Raw genomic sequence first — 17,860 nt, 5'->3', positions numbered from 1 at the left:
TCTACTGAGTGGGCCACATGGATTTCATCTTACTATCCAGTAGCGTTTCTACTTTAGGGGCAGGTGGTGCACTGTCCCACCAGATGGCGCTGTGGTGCAGAAAGCTCAATACATCTGTACTTTGTGGCAAAATATTTTTTATTTTATTTTATATGCAAAGTAGCGTGAATGTGTGTGTGAATAAACTTGACTCACACGCATTATAGTCTTGTTTTGGAGTCATTTGATTCATGTGTGTTTCTGTCTGTGTGCTTGCTCTGTGAAACGCTTCTCTCTTGCCGTCCGTCTCTGCTCTGGGGCAACGGCCCAAGCTTAAGACCGTTGCCATGGAAACACCAATGAGCGTGAACCACACAGGCCGAAGTTAACATTGGGAGATTGGTGGAGCTGGGGCACTTTCAGATATGCCCCACGAAATCTGCCTAGCAACTCGAACCGAATAATGCGAAACGCGACTCCAGCTCCCACCCTGTTTTCTGCTCGACTTCACCGGAGCTAACAGGCTAACAGGCTATCCCCCGTCAGTCTGTGGAGAGGTTTCACTCACAGATCGGATGAATAATACGGTTTGATCTTCGGTTTGTTCTCCTGACAGAGAAGCTAGAGACGTCTGCGCTCCCGTTTCAAGTGGTAAGTCAAGTTTAGTATTGCGTTAGTAGTGATGATCAGGTACCTGTACATGCCTTGTTAGTTTAGCTCCGCTAGCCTGCAGACGATGCTAACGGGATCGTACAGAGTTATTGACCCGACATGATTACCCAGCGGGGAGAAGCGTTAGAGTTTATGAGGATGAGATTTACTTTGATCAACTGAAACGTGAGTATTTAAAGTCACATCTGCATTTTAAGAGCAGCTGTTTAAAGTAACATTACATCTCCTAAAGCTCTTTATTCAGAGTTTTACTGCTTATAATAATCAGCTACCTCTATTTTTGTGACGGTGACATGATGTCATACAAAATTGCCCCACCAGAAATTTCAGGCTGAAATCGCCACTGGTACTATCAGAATCAGAATCAGAATTCTTGATTGCACATACAGTAAATTGCCTTGGTGTCGTTCATTGGTGCACTGAACTATCATACAAACCAGTAGCCAGTCAGATTTACCTTGAGCTTCAGTGTACCCCCAAGTTCAGATTGTATCATTGATTACAAGGCAAAAACCCCTGATGACGCAAAGGGAATTTATGACACATGACACACGGAGCTTCTCTTTCCAGCTTCTCCTTCCTCTTCTCCATCCTTATCACATCAAAGTAATTCATATCTCATCAATACATGTTACTGACTTGACCCCTTCCCCGAGTCCCTTTGCTTTATTGCCCGCAGATCCGGGCCCGCTGTGGCCGCACCATGGATTACGATTTGTGGATAGTGCATCAGAGGTCGCAATGGTGGATCCAGTATGGTGGATTCTCTAGCTTGCGGACTGATCATAGTAGTAATGGCGGATCCCATGTCGCGTTGGCATCACATAATGGTGGTGGACCACGGCCGAGGTGGCAGCTGATGATGGATCATAATAAGCGGCAGTGGACAATGACTGTGGACTATAGTGGATCCGATCTGGATGGCGGATCATGATCTTGCTGGCTGCTTACCATAGACTATGATTGCAGCAGGACTGCTTGACATATAATATTGAAGTTATCATTCAGGATGTTTACCCTCATCAATGCTCCTAAAAGCTTTAATCTTGATGATGTTTTCCTGCACGTGGCATCTATTGCACTTCTGTCAGTCCTGGGAGAGGGATCCCTCACATGTGGCTCTCTCTGAGGTTTCTATGTATTTTTACCCTGTTAACAGGGTTTTTAGTAGTTTTTTCCCAAATCTTGCTGAGGGTTAAGGACAGAGGATGTCACACCATGTTAAAGCCCTATGAGACAAATTGTGATTTGTGAATATGGGCTATACAAATAAAATTTGATTGATTTTATTGATTGTATTAGAAAAATACGAGGAGAAGAAACACTTTATGCGGACGAAAAGAAAAACATTTACAGCAGCTAGATGTAGGAAGAGACCTGGCAATGAATATTGACTGTGTGAATGTGTATAGGTCAATGTCTTTATAATAAAGCTGTTCTATTATTAGGGCCTTATTCTTTGAGATGAAACCATGGTGGGTTCAAGCTCACCCGGGAGTAAGTAAAAAACAAACACAAAAATATACAATAAAGACGTAATTAGGCCGATTTTCATATCTTAAAAATACAACAGGATCACAACTTTTATTCAATTTCTACTGTAAATTGATAGCAGTATTTAAATACATAATTAGGTTTGTAAACAAGTCTGATAGTCAATGAAAGAAGCTAGAATACCAAAAAAGAACAATACAAATTCATCTAAAGAAAAGACATTGCTGTTAACGTGTAAAATGTCAAATGTAAATTGCGTCTATGTGCTGAGCTTCTCTCCATCACGCAGTAGAGAAAACTCTTAAGTAAAACTGAAGTCACCCTGATAACTGCAAATCCCTTTTCGGACTACAGGCCCCTGAAGTAAAACTGTGGGGTTCAGGTAGACAAGGGTTTTAGGTTCTACCTAACAGTTGTTCAAAGTTATTTTCCAGAGCAGTTACACATGGTGACTGAACTGGAAATATATTTGAAAAGTTTGCAAGCAGATATTATTCCAAAATCGGTCCAATTGTATGTCAAGGAAGAGTCAACAAATTCTTCCTAGAGCCACAATTCTGGATCGATTTTTGAAAGTCCACAGTAGACGAGGCGGAGCTGGCAGTGTTTCACCATGCATTCACCATTTTTCGCAGAAAAACGCCCCCTGTCTTGTTGATACTGCTGTTGGTTAACATCATCTGAAATCATGCAGGGTAAACTGTGTCTAGCAGGATTCTCCGAGAAAAGATGAGACATTCTGGAAAATGCAAGACATCATATGCCGCACACAAGGATCATTTCAGATTCAGATCGAAAGTGTCTCCATTATGACAGGGTGAGAGGGACCTTAAAGTGCATATTGTAAAGGTACAGTTTTAACATGGAAGCCTTCAAAAGAATAGTCATAAAAGCTCAAATGAAAGCTTTTCAGGCGACGTGTTTGCCAGGATATGAAAGGTATGGGTCTGATAGGTATGAAAAGGTAAAAAGAAAGTAGTGCACTGTGGTTTTCTTTTCATCATGACTGTACTGAGCATAGAGCACGGTGCTGAACAGCAGAGCTGTGAGGTAACATGCCAGAGCCAGGGAGGAAATGAAAATGAGGGTGGAGTGTACGGAGGTGTCAGAGTAGCTTGTCAAACTCACTGCACGTAATATGAATATTTTACTACTGACAAACAACAGCTTCCAGCCTAAACTGTACCCCTGGAGTCAAGCAAAGACTAAAAGACAGATAAACAGACAGACAGACAGAGAAACAGACTGATAGACAGACAGACAAAGAGACAGAGAAACAGACTGATAGACAGTCAGACAAAGAGACAGAGAAACAGACTGATAGACAAACAGACAAAGAGACAGAAAAACAGAAAGACAGACAGACAAAGAGACAGAGAAAAAGGCAGACGGACAGACAAATTGATGGACGGGCTGGTGGGCAGGCAGACAGATAAACAGACAGAGATAGACAGATGGATGTATAGATGGATGGATGGATGGATGGACTGACAAACGGATGGACAGACAAACAGACGGACAGACGCACAGACAGATAGACACCTCCATCACTTCACCACACATGGACACCTGTCAAAGTCTTCTTCTCCATGCCCTTAATATCAGGGGGCAGGCTGACAGGAGGACAGCGTTGCCTTCCAGCACTAGGGATTGTCTCACCCTCATCACAAGAGCTCGCCCACGTCAGCCCAACAGGACACAACACACCTGCCCACTCAAATTAGCCCCAGGATGGCCAGTATTTATCATACACTCATTTAAAATGTGTATTTTAAATACAAAGTTGTATTTTGGAATCTGTATGAAAATGTATTCATATTTCGTATCATAATACTTAAATCATTTGTATTTTTGTATTTAAAAAATACTGTCAAATACTTTCTGTGAGACATCTATCCCTGATGACTTGATGAAAATGAAAATCGATACATGCAGCCTCTGATTGGTGTCTACTCATTAATTTATCCAGGCTTGTTGAAAACAGAACATTCAGGTTCAGAAAATCGATGATCCAACATGTAAATTTTCCGTCGATTGTGCACAGGAACAAAATCATAAAGAATTTCAGAGATGGTTTAAGTCAGGGGTTTCAAACGGGGGTCAGCGGCCCCCTGGTGGTCCGCGACAGCATTGCGAAATTCGCTTTGATATTTCAACACATTTCTAGATTACTCTTGAATATCGTGAAAAGTATCTAAAATAAGAAAAATATGTCTAAAATAATATAAAGGTGATGAGGGGAACCTTGAAACTTGCTTGGGCCTAGAAACCGCCAGTAGTTTTCCCTTGTGTATGAGTGTTAAAGGTAGATGTAGAAGAGCGGTTGAGCTAGGTAGAAAAACTCTCAGGAGGTCTTGGAGATGTAGTTTGTATGATGGGAACTTTTATTTTCCCAAAAAGAAGGCCCAAAAGGGCAGAATTAATGATGAAAATATTAAATAAAACAAAAAAAAGTGAAAAACAAGTACTTTGTAATACGAAAAATGTATTGGCATAATAGCCTAAACAATTAAATGCAATAACAGTCAACTTTACCATGTTCGCTGGTTGAGAAACAATTTCTTAGGAGAGCTCTAAGACTTACATCTATCCAGTAGCAGTTCTCCCAACAGAATGAATAGACACACTTAAATCGGGCCTAAGCACGCCCCTACAATTGGCACAAACCATGATTGTTATTGATCACCGTTTCTTTAACGTTCCCTCAACATGTCAGCTACATGTCTGTACATTTAAGTCATGAATGTTATATATTGATGTACATATGGTTCTGAGATGCAATACAACTACAAACTGCATTTTAATTATGTTTTCAATTCTTAAGGACTGAAATTCAACAGTTTTTGTTGTTTTTTACAGTTTTTTTTAGATTTGTGTGAGGTTTTTAAGTAGATATTTCTAGATTTGTTTGAGGTTTTTAAATAAAACCAACATTGAAAACCAAATGTTAAAACTTACTTCTATCCACATGCACGCACGCACGCAAACACAAACGTAGGCGTGCGCGCGTAAGCACATCAGTGGGCCGCGGATTACTTTCTAGTCAAAATAGAGGTCCCTGGGACAAAACCAGTTGAAAACCCCTGGTTTAAGTGAACAAACATGTTTAGTACCTTAGTGTCATTAATAACATTGTGCTGCAAAGTCATGAAACAACAGGTCGCTATCCCTCCAGCTCTGGTGTTAGTTTTACCTCACAACTTCTCTTAGTCTAAGTGCTGTGATGTGTTTCTTAAGAATTTTTCTCAAATAAGGTGCTAGTGATCAACATTGTGTGGGCTCGACAATTGAAAATGCACGCCTCAACGTCCTTCTCCCTCTTTTGTTTGTCTGAACAAGATGGAGGCAGATATAGGAGCTTCGATAGGCAGTAACCTATGAGAAGCAACATGAGTGAGAGAGAGGCAGATGAAGATGAAAAGAAGTAAGGGAGTTGAGCTGGTGTCGTATATATATATGTATATATATATACAGTGCTGTGAAAAAGTATTTGCCCCCTTCCTGGTTTCAAATTTGTTGGCATATTTGTCACACTTTTTATATTAGACAAAGATAACCCAAGTAAATACAAAATGCAGTTTTTAAATGATTATTTCATTTATTAAGGGAAAAAAGTTATCCAAACCTACCTGGCCCTATGTGAAAAAGTAATTGCCCCCTGATGATAAATCATGAATGAACTGTGCTTAACCAAATTTTGGGGAAAAGCTGAGTTCAATTTCACTAGCCACACCCAGGCCTGATTACTGCCAGACCTGTTGAATCAAGAAATCACTTAAATAAAACCTGTCTGACAAAGTGAAGTAGGCTAAGAGATCTAAAAAAGCAATACATCATGCCACGATCTAAAGGAATTCAAAAACAAAGGGTTTGGTAAGGGTTACAAAGCCATTTTGAAGGCTTTGGGACTTCAGTGAACTACGGTGAGAGCCATTATCCACATATGGAGAAGACTTGGAACAGTGGTGAACTTTCCCAGGAGTGGCCGGCCTACCAAAATTACTCCAAGAGCGCATTGACGACTCATCCAGGAGGTCATAAAAGACACCAGAATAACATCTGAGGAACTGCAGGCCTCACATGCCTCAGTTAAGGTCAGTGTTCATGATTCAACAATAAGAAAGACACTGGGCAAAAATAGCATCCATGGGAGAGTTCTAAGGCGAAAGCCACTGCTGACCAAATAGAACACAAAGGCTCGTCTCACATTTGCCAACTAACCCTAACTTTTTGGAAGGTGTGCGTAAAACTAACACAGCATTTCATAAAAACAACATCATACCAACAGTCAATCATGGTAGTGGTAGTGTGTGATGGTCTGAATTCTGCTCTCTACCAGAAAATCCTGAAGGGGAATGTCTGGCCATCAGTTTGTGACCTCAAGCTCAAGCGCACTTGGGTTATGCAGCAGGATAATGATCCGAAGCACACCAGCAAGTCCACCTCTGAGTGGTTAAAAAACTAAATGAAGGTTTTGAAGTGGCCTAGTCAAAGTCCAGACTTAAATCCAATTGAGATGCTTTGGCATGACCTTAAACAAGCCATTCATGCTCGAAAACCATCTAATGTGGCTGAATTAAAACAATGTAGCAAAAAAGAGTGGGAAAAAATTCCTCCACAGCAATGTGAAAGACTCATTGCCAGTTATCGCAAACACTTGATTGCAGTTGTGTCCGCCCAGGCTGGCACAACCAGTTATTAGGTTTAGGGGGCAATTACTTTTTCACATAGGGCCAAGTAGGTTTGGATGGCTTTTTTCCCTTAATAAATTAAATCATCATTTAAAAACTGCATTTTGTATTTACTCTGGTTATCTTCGTCTAATATTACAATTTGTTTGATGATCTGAATCATTTAAGTGTGTCAAATATGCAAAAATAAATAAAAATCAGGAAGGGGGGAAAATACTTTTTTATAGCACTGTCTATATATATAGATATATCTATATCTATACAAATATATTGTTTTTTTTAAATACAAAAATACAGTAGTTTGATACATGGTGTGGCTGCTGTATTGTGTAGTTTATTTTGATACAATTACAATTTGGGTATTTGGTATTTTATTTATAAATACATTTTGGTATATCTTTGCCCATCCCTGCACATATGGAGGAAAACCTGACACAATGGGTGTTTACCATGGAAACTGACTTGTCTCAAGATGATTCAGGAAAAACAAGACCAAGAGTGACTCCTCACATGTGCGTGTCCTGCTTCCATGGAGAGCAGGTCCGCCGAACAGATAATGCACGTAGTTTTTTTTCGGGCTCATCCAATGGTAGTACCTTAAGGGTGAAAATTCTCCCGAACTATTGACTTCCTGGTACGCGATGCTTTTGAAACGAACCTCGCCATTGGTCCCTGTTTTGTCGCTATTGCACATGTGTGACTTTCAGAGATAGGAAGGAAGCGAGATGGCTCACTCCTCAGCTACATCCATCAGCACCTCCTGTAAAACAACGTTTAGTTCAGCTGCACGGCACGAAAAACACGCAGTATGACGTAACCTACGACTCATCGACGAGTCAATTCGTCGGCGACTAATTTTGTCATCGACGTCGATTTATCGTTGCAACCCTACCACCAACATGATAACAATGGACCAGTTTTTTTATGGACAGCTTTGTAAGCCCTGTTCACACCTGGTATTAACATACGTCTTGAGAGATCCACACAAAATGTACACTGATCAGAGCCACAACCTTCACCTGCTTCGTCAAACCTCCCAACTGCTGAGCTATCACACTTCAGTATTCGGATAACTCAACCTCTCCTAGGAAAAGCAACCACAAAGCAAATACTGTACCTATTCAAACGTTTTAGCATCGTAAGCATTTTATTTTGGAACATCAAAAGAGTTATCTTTTACTTCTTTTCAACAAAATGTCTCAGTACAATGTACAAAAAACATTCCTAGGCAAAATAAGCCAAAACTGATTCAAGAAGATGCCTCCCTCTGTTGTGAACCTCTACGATTCCCCAAGAACAACGGTTAATGAAAAATAGTTAATTTCTTGATAGAGCTCATTGAATCCAATTGACCCGTTTGGGGAACTTTACTAATTCTTTGTTAAAGATATATAATGGACTTCCTGTTTATTAATTTATTTTCCCGAGAATCTCTGTGTGCTGTTCTCACCTCCAACACTACGGTACATACTGAAGCTCTAAAATTAAACCACCCTGATGTCTGAGGCCTGCGTTGCACCAAATTGACTGTTTCATTTTGGCTGTTTCCTGTCAAGTGCTACAGTGGGACATAAACATCTGAGACCACTCCGATGTTTGTATCCCGCTGTGTGTTGTGATTTAAAGATTGCTATGTTGTACTGATCAATATGTCCACAACAGCTGAGCTGAGGTTTACAAGGGCAGTGGAGGGAGGAGGATCCACTAAAGTGGTAAATCTGACCAGAAGCACTTACTTCCACTGCGTATCCTATGGGCCATTATTGGTGGGTGTGCTCACACATCAAAGTGGCAGGGGTCTCGGAGGCTAAAAAGGAATAAGAAACAAAGGAACATTAAATCCCAGCAAGAGACACTGCTTCAAGCCACGCAGGTGAACCATAGAGGTGAACACACACTTAAACACTGCAGTATAAGGATTGTGAGGAGAGTTTAGGACCCAAAGAGAAAGACAGAGGGGAGAGCGAGGGGAAGGGAGCACCACATTGATTTTCCCCCTGTGAAGTGCCAGTTCATCATTCTGTGAGACACACTCTATTGATCCCACGCCTTCAGTTTGTTTGTAATTTTGGGGCCTCAGAAGCGTTCACAAAGATAGATCCTCTTATATGCCACTTGCCTCCGAGATGAAGAATGGAGGGATCAAAAGATGTGTGGAGATGACCTCATTTTGCAAGGTGCTCCTCACTCAGTTGGATTTTGTGGCCCTTTTCCAAAGGGGAGATTTGGAGTGGGAATCCAGTCAGTGGAGTGTTTATTATAATAATACAATCACCCAGTGCTATAACAAGTTACCCTTTCTTCTATTTTTAAATAATCTCCCAGAGGTTCAGTCACTTGCCTCTCCTCTCCAATGTCCTCGGACACAAAGCGATCCCAGACCAGCTGGGTTACTCAACAGCAGGGTGCTAATTGCAGTTTAGTAAAATCGCATTACATAAGTTTTGGACATTTTAGTCCATCCTTCAAGTAATTACCTCTTGCTGCCATTTTGGATTCAGGGCCAATTTGCTGAGATGCCAAATGCATTTTTAACTCAAAGCCTCTAATTCCCCTCCAAAATAATTTTACTAAATGATTTCTTGTTACTTGAAAATATTTTTTGTTCTGAAGTAATATCTCAGCAAGCATGAAAACCTAAATGGAGCTATTGTAAAGAATGCAACTGTGAAATCTTCAGAAAATGCTTCCTCCACGAAACAATGTGAACCTTTGGTTAATTGTTTTTACATCCTGGGACTTACTTTTGTAGCTTTCACATCGCTTGAGGTGCAATATTCTAATCACTATGCTGAGCACTCAGAATTCCAATCTCAAATTAAGTATGAAGCACAAAATCATTTCTTAAGCTCACATCCTCTAGTTTATTTACAACAAAAAAAAGATGTAATTGTAATGTGAATATTTGTTATTGTGTTATCTCCTGAAAATATGTGTGGTAGACCTTTGGCCGTGTTTGCCCATGTACCTAAATCCTTTGGTTGGATTTTCAACAAAGTCTCCTCATTCCCAGATCTCAGGAAGGAAGTAGGAGAAATGCCCACACTTCACTCCAACATTTAACACAGATCCATATTGCCTAAACATTTCCATCATGGTCTGGTGTGCTGTAGGGTTAATATGTCAGAAGACACCCCTGTGGGTCGTATCCGAGTTAAGAGACAAATGAGCCGTATGGTCACTAAAGGTTGAGTACTTCTAGGGTTGTGGGGGATGGATTCGATGAAATGCAATTAATACTTCTCTTCTGCAGTGAGAGTTTTTACTGCCAACATTGTGTTTGTAAGCAGCCCATTTTCCACTGTGACTGACAATAGCTGCCAGGATTATTCTCAACCTGAGAGACAACCACCCACATAGAGGTTTACCTTTGCATCTCATCTGCACTGTAACAAAACCTTCAGGGATACCGAAAGAGAACTTGAAGGTCATCATGCTGCAGTATACAAAATAACTCCAGGAAAACCTCCTTTACCCAAGATTCAATGAAAAAAGCCAGACAAACGAGCAGAAACACCCACTCACACTCACTAAGAAAGACTACATTTTTAAAGCAAGCCGTTACTCTCTCATCTTGATATTATTGTTTTTGTGGTTTTCCTGAGATTTTTGTAATTAATTTGTAATCACCATGCCAACATGTTTCCCACTCCCACCCACTTTCCTCATGCTGAAATTATTCCTGAGAAAAATGAATACATCAAACAGGCCATCAAATGTGTTGTGGGAGGGATGTGACCACATTATTTGATGACTGCAAGCTTAATAATAATTAAATCCAAAACTTTCAAGTCATGAACACTTAAATAGGTTACACATGTTGGACACATAGGTAGAAAATTCAATTACAACAACTACACGTCTTCAAACTAAAAACGACAATGTTAGCTATTCTATGAATGTTATAAATATAATTGCCATTACATATAATATATGAAGATTACTATAAAAGCTTATATGTTAACTATTGGGGTCTCGAGGTGTGATTCAATGCTTCCTTGAACAAATTGGTTCACACATGCAGATAAAAGAACAAATCCAGATCAAATACAGGCTCACTTCTTAATACTCATACAGATTAAATTAGCAACGGAGGAAGTATGAAAGTAAATACATTAGAATACGACGAGAGCCTTTTCCCAGTCATTTAGATATCTGCGTTTAAGTTGCCGATGTGAAAACTTATTTTACAGAGCAATTGATGCAGGAAATAAGTTTTCTTATGTTATAATTATTTACATAATTTTTTTTTTTGTATTTTCTCACTTTAAACTTAAAAGCTACATGTGGTATGTGGGCAGTGCAGATTTTATCATTTGAAAAGGAGAAATCTATTTTTGTTCATATAGGCAGCATAAATGGAATCATCGCCACCATTATCTTCACTGACATGAATAATTTTAGATTTGTTTTGCAATTAAATCTTTAATGCAAAATAAATAATTCAAACAAATTAAAATAAATGGTTAGCACCAGAATCTATAACTTTAAGCCCATCATAGTATTTGATTACTGCTAGATATAAATCACCTCTAAACAAACACTCAAGATGATTTAATTTATATCTGTAAACATTTAGCACATCAAAATGTGTGTCTTATCAATCATGTTGCATAGCGATTGGTGGCAGCATTAGCCCGCAGATTTTTGAGGATTAAGTGAGACGACTTTGAGAGCTACTGTTAAAACAGCAGGGAATAAATCCATCTGGTTGTTTCTTTTGAGCAATAATTACATTGTCTGTTCTAGGTCATTAGATGTGACATGAAGGTTAAGATTGAGTCAACACATCCTCACAAACCACAAGCTACAAGGTCTGAACTGCTGTCTCTTTCATCACCTCAGTCTCTCTCTACAGAATCTTACAAAAGAGCAAACATCCTTGAAAATGGGCTCCTCAGAAAATGTAAATGATACCCATAAAAGGATTATCTGTCAAAAACAGAGGATATGTGCCAATTGTGAGTCTTCACATGCAAACTGAGATCCTGGTACTACAGACCTATAGATGCTCTCATCATATTTTCTGCCTACAGGCAGTCTATCTGGAATACTCCTTCATTTCCTTTCTCCCCAGGTTTTTAGAATGTCATTTATGTGTAATGGTCGTGCTCATTAGCTGCATCTGAAAAACACACTCTGGTCATTACCAGCTACATTTGCAGTCAGGCTTCATGCCGAACTCTCTTGTTTGAGTCATCCGTCACAGCCCCAATCTTTGGCAGTTGGCTCCACAAATGACGCAAAGTGCAAATCTTTTAATTATCTGCAAACTATCTTTATCTGCGTACATTGCAAGTGAATGTGTTTTGACAAGGCTGCTTTATCAGTGTACGAGAAACTCAATCGGAAACAACATCCATCATGTTGAGGCTGCCAAGGCCACTTGGGGGACTGGTACACAGGCAGTGGTGTGCTAAGAATTGCACTTTACCTTGGTGTGTTCCTCTTGAGTATGGGCAAAGTGGGAGAAGGGAGGGATGTGCTGACTGGGACTGCCACGGATACAATAGCGCTCAACTCTCTTTCATTATTTACTTGTACCACTGTCAGATATGGACAATTGTTACAAGCAAGCTTTGGTATGCTGGCGGAAGACGTCCAAAGAAACCCCATCAGGATTGAGAAGATCAAAAGTTCAACATATCCACCTTTGTCACTGTCAGGCCTAAATGGACCAAACAATATTTCTACCATAATCCTACAACAAAAAAAAAAAAACTGCTTTGGAATCACCGTAGCATACTTTGTTAAGGGTCTGCATATTTCTTTAGACGGATGTTGTGTGGGTGTACAACAACATGTCCAAGTACAAAATAGAGACAGAGGGAGAGTGGGTGGGGGAGAACACTGGCTATCCTTTGCCTTTGACTACTCAGTGCCATTTAATGGCCTGTAAACCCCTTTGCTGGAGAAAGAACAGGCAATTAGCATATTGAGTGGATTACAAGATTGCTCTGACTCCTGGATTAATGTGTGCATTTAATCTTTTCTTTGCTAAGCGATTCTTGGATATAGAGCCATTCAAGGGGAACTAATATTCCCACCTTCCGAAAAACAAACATGAAAAAGGATTTCTTCCAAAAATGGCATGGAAATTTAGGTGTGTAGTCATACCATGTATTGTTAGGCTGCATTGTTTACGGTAAACTGTTCTCTAAACGAATTGGGATTTTCTTCAGTGCCTCTTTTTTCAGTCGAACAAACCCAAGCATGTCAACATGCCAGAATTAGCACGACTTAGAGGGTTCTCAGAGCCTCGACAAGGCAAATCTGTATTCTAAATATGCTGCTTAATTTTAACTCAGACGTCACATGTGAGAGGAGCCGAGGCATAATAAGTGATCAAAGTGGCCCACTGGTGTAGCTCAGTGTCCCCAATGTGCTTGTTGTTTCAGCCCAAGTGCCTGAATTCCACTTTTCAGCTTACCTGAGACAGAAAATGACTCAACCATCATAAAAATTATCCTTTTGGATTGAATGATTTTTTTTTTCTCCATTTCTCACAGCGGACGTAATACATTAAATGATTTTCTTCCTGTGTTTTGGATCCTTATCTGAAAGAAGAGCATACAGTAACATTTCCAAAAATGCCCCTCTTCAAGACTTGTTGATGCTGGTATGATCTTAAGTCAAAAACACACATTACCCTAAGAGGATGAGGTGGCCATAATCTATTTATGCCCCTGTCCCTTAGAGAGGCTAAACAAAATGGATGCTCTGTTCCTCCATTACCTTACAAAAAGTCTCTTAAACTGGGCATACACTTTACAATTCAAGACCGTTTTTTCTCCGATTTCTGAGTCATGCGTCATACGATTTTCAGCTTTGTCACACAGTGTACAGGGGGAAGCGGGCTGCGCTGAATTGCTCCTGACCGACCATCGGCCTCATTAACAGTACACTTCTGACATGTCAAAAATATAGGTCGGCCGACTTCATCCTCTCGCATAGTTGAAGCAGAACCATGAGTCAATTACTCAATCTCTGTGTGTTTTAACCAAACTGGGCCTGCGCCAAGTCGCAAACACAGTGAGAGCAAACAGAACCCAAGAAGCCGCTTGGATAATATGAAATAGATAAAACGTTTGACCTAATCACATGATGTAGCCTCTATAGGGCTTTAGCTTGACACACAGTCACTGACTCTTATTGAAGGCCCACTGTGGTGGAAACGTTTGCTATTACTCATCAATAAAACATAGGGTCACAAGGTACATTTTGTAAACTATCCATCTCCTATTCCTAATTACTATTTAATTTCATAGAATAAACCTACTTAAAGGGAAGGATAAGAGTATAAACTTTGTTTGGTTAACCCAATGCTAAAACAGCCACTACATCTCACTCTCCTCCTGTTTCCAGATGCTCCAGGCACACCATCAGCTGCGACATGCCAACTGCGCACAGGCACAATCTGGACATTTACCTGCGCTTTGCACGGTGCATCGTAGTGCACAAGTATAGAGCCCTGTGTTTTTATGACAGGTCAAGTCATTGCTGACGATGGACCATAAAGTGTGAGCACACAAATCGTGAGCTTTGGTTCACATTGTGAAGATGCATTTCTAAAACCATACAGTCTATGCCCAGCTTTACTCTGTGTACTTTAAAGAAAAGTCAAAGATGTATCAAGTCCATGACAAGCAACTATTCATAATCCCTTACATTTCTCTCCTCTGACAATCTGTAGTCTATTTGATAAACATGGGGCTGCACGCCATATCTCCACAAACTCTTCTGCTATCTCTACCATCCTTTCTGAATCAGTATACCTATTCACTATTGCCTTGGATAGGATCTTAAAGCCGCAGCTCCTCAGCTCATCACCAAATATTTCACCCAGTGGCAGCACAGCAATGGAAAGACTTTGCATGACTATTACTCAAAGCCAAGTCAAGTTGTCTAAAATGGCAGCCCTAGCTTCATATGGCCTACATTCGGGAACACATACGAAAAAAAGCAGATAAAATAGTGTCAACCTTTAGATATTCAGTACTACACATTATGTATTTAACGGACACAGACTAAACACATCCAAATGATGATGCTTACCTCTTTGCAGGTGGCCCCCTCATGCCTATGAGCCATCATGTTGTCAACAATTTTTAAGAACAGCTTAGGACAGCTTGTCTGCCTCGCTGAATTTGTGTGAAAATTTGGGCTAAGGAGCAATAATAAAATGCATCCTTCCCTTCCCTTAAATATCAACACAGATAAACAGCTCTGCAGCAATACTCTGCTTCCGCCCTCACAGATAAGAGGTTTCCAGGATACACTCCTTCAAAAAACTAAAGTGCTGATTCACTGCATTGTGTCAGAAGGGAACAGATGGTCGAGGCATATCTTCGCCATCCACTGAGATGAGTGTTCACTCTTCCTACAGCTAGACCGACATGCCTAAACCACGCTGGGCTTTTGTTATATATCAAGCTTCACTCCAGAGTCTTTTGTGGGGACTAAAAGCTAGAGAAATGGACTAGTATTAGGACAAGACAAAGGAAGAAAGCCTGGATCCCAGGACACATTAGGGATTGAGTTTACTCCTTGGAAATCAATAATGTCTCATTGCCTTGAAGATCACCAGGAACGCCATCACCTTACATTTCTTCATTCATTCCTGTCAATGAACTCACACTGTGGTGATCCAGTGTTTCCCATCCCATCAGCCCTCTTTCTCCCTCCTGGTCTTTCTCTGGGGAGCTTTTTTTTACTTGTTAAGATCTCCTCTGCTTCTCTTACAATGGTATTTGTCTTCACAGAGTGTACAGAGCCAAGTCTGCAGCTGGAGACCCTAGAGGTGTATTTTCTAAATTGCATTGCAAGCAATGAACTTAGACATGTTTATTTTTCCTCTTCAAGCCATGATTTGATATGCTGCACTGCGTGATTATTTTTCGACAGAGTCCTGCTTTATGAAAGCACCCAGTTGAGATGAGAAATCTTCTTAACCCCCCGACAGCCTCAGATTTCTCTAAAACATGCTTCCGTTTACCTCCAAGGTGCCCTGTGACTCAGCAGGGCTCAAAGCACCACCCAGTGCACAGCAGAAACTAGGTATATCCATCCAGTCCCCTTAATTATCAGCATTAGCCATACACCGTGGGAGCATGCAGGCTCTCAGATAGCTGCCACCACTCCTTGGTCTCTCTCCAAAGAATGAATGGAGGACATGAAACATCCTCAGACTTCACAGACAGCAACAAACCTCCAGCTGTGGGGTAAGCAGTCGAAAAAATTATAGATGCAGAAATAACCTCAGGGAATAAATGGTTGTTGCCATATGTAGTCTTCAAGAACTGGCTGTGATACCATTTCCATCTTGACGTGCCTGTTAAATACAGCTGGCTCGTTGTTAGGTTTGAGTAACAGATTTGTGCAGTTTGTCTGTTAGTCCAAAATCATCCACTGGATTTCCAGTACTTGACGGACATCTTAATTAAACCTCTCTGTCAGTGCATGTGAGGCTCTAGGAGAGGATGCACGTGTAGCCTCCTGGTTTACAGTCAGTGAGTGTCAGGAAGCATTTAAGAGTAAGGGTACTCACTTGAATCACTTCTGCTGAGTGTAACAATAAAATGTAGCTCAATGTGAAGCCCACACTCAGCAACTTTAATGCTTGCACTGCGAACAAAGGGGTCAGAGCTTACAGTAATTTTTGTTCTCTCCACATCAATATATGATGCTTCACCGGGGGCAATGAGATCCTGTCCAGACTTATAACAGGGATCTGTTCTTACGAGGCGAGTGAACACGCTCTCTGTGCACATCACACAGCCTTCGACCCTCTCACAATGTAGGACGTGAAGCGGTGAGGCCTTCATGGTTCAACTCCATACTCGCACAAAAACCACTGAAATCAGCTCTGGTTCAGTACAGCTAATGTACCATCTACTTCCTTGGGCGAATCCTCATTAAATATGGACAAGATAAATAACGTCTGCAGCACTGAACCTATGTGACCAGTGCTGGTAGAGTTAGGGGTGGGGGGTTTGAGACAGGCCTGATGGGCCCATTTTTCATAATTAGTCAGTGCAACATGGTGAAAAATACTTGAAGCACTTAATAACATAGCTGCTTCAGGTGACCCTGAGAGATATTCTGCATCCAACATCCCAAACTAAGATCCAATCATTCAGGAGATAAGTTCTCTTACAACCACACATGTGCACAATTCAAAGATCTTGTAAAATCAGGTAAATTACTTCTCAAGACATCTACATACATGGATGTTTGTTTTGACACAGTGGGGCATTGAGGAGGGAGAGAAGCTTTGTAGAAAGGATTTTATATAGTCTGTATAGTCTATATATTATATGGTCACTAGTTCACAAAGCCTGAGGTTAACAGCTTTATAAACCAGCAATGCAAACTGTTTTCTTGTGTTTATCTGTTTCCCTAGATAATTCAATTCTCCATTACTGTCACCATGTATTACAAGGACAAGCTTGTGTGGGTGTGTATGTATGTGTAAGCGATAAAGCAAAAATACATACCTACTCCCTTGATGCTGCTTAATTTTAGTAGTGCTTTATATAGCACTTCCATCCAGCTCCACTTATACCATTTATTATAAGATAAGTGGTGAAACCGCTTTTGTCATGATTTCATTTTTAAAACGTGGTGGGAAAAAAAGTTGTTGCAGTTAATCACAATTCTCAACATTGGTTCGTCTTTTCTAAAATGACTTGATAAATAATTCAGTAAGAACTGCCGTGGAAAACACATTAGTTTTGAATATATGCTGGATTACAGTGTTCTGTTTTTTCTGAAAGATGATAAATAAACTTATTTTAAATTCTGTCCCTCATCACAACACTGCAGATCTGAGGAATGGCTCTTTCATCTATGTTTGAGGCTTGCACGGGTGGTACTGGATGTTTTTGTACCAGTAACTTTGTCTGTTCAACCCGCCAAATCATAAATTTGTTATATCTGGAAACATTTAGAACAGGACTGCTTTTATACTGAACCAAACACAATGTTTTTTTAAATAACAATGTTGGGCCATTGTGAAGATAATT

The 17,860-nt window shown here is 40.4% G+C and overlaps 1 protein-coding gene across 2 annotated transcripts in view; it reads right to left on the bottom strand.

Annotated features, from left to right (window-relative positions):
• mgat4c (mgat4 family member C) overlaps nucleotides 1–17,860 on the bottom strand; it is a 124,164-nt gene that overhangs the window by 62,835 nt on the left and 43,469 nt on the right. Inside the window, exons 1-2 of one of the 2 annotated variants that reach the window (XM_053427808.1) lie at nucleotides 14,892–14,998; nucleotides 8,573–8,643 (exon numbers count right to left, since the gene is read on the bottom strand). The gene's annotated coding sequence lies outside the window, so the exon portion shown is untranslated. Of the gene's footprint in view, nucleotides 1–8,572; nucleotides 8,644–14,891; nucleotides 14,999–17,860 lie in introns of those variants that run through there. The other variant, XM_053427809.1, reaches the window with a different exon arrangement.

This window comes from Pleuronectes platessa, chromosome 7, assembly GCF_947347685.1.
Source record: "Pleuronectes platessa chromosome 7, fPlePla1.1, whole genome shotgun sequence".
Taxonomy (NCBI): domain Eukaryota; kingdom Metazoa; phylum Chordata; class Actinopteri; order Pleuronectiformes; family Pleuronectidae; genus Pleuronectes; species Pleuronectes platessa.
Note: the sequence above shows the minus strand (reverse complement) of the source record. Positions and strands in the feature narration are given on the sequence as shown.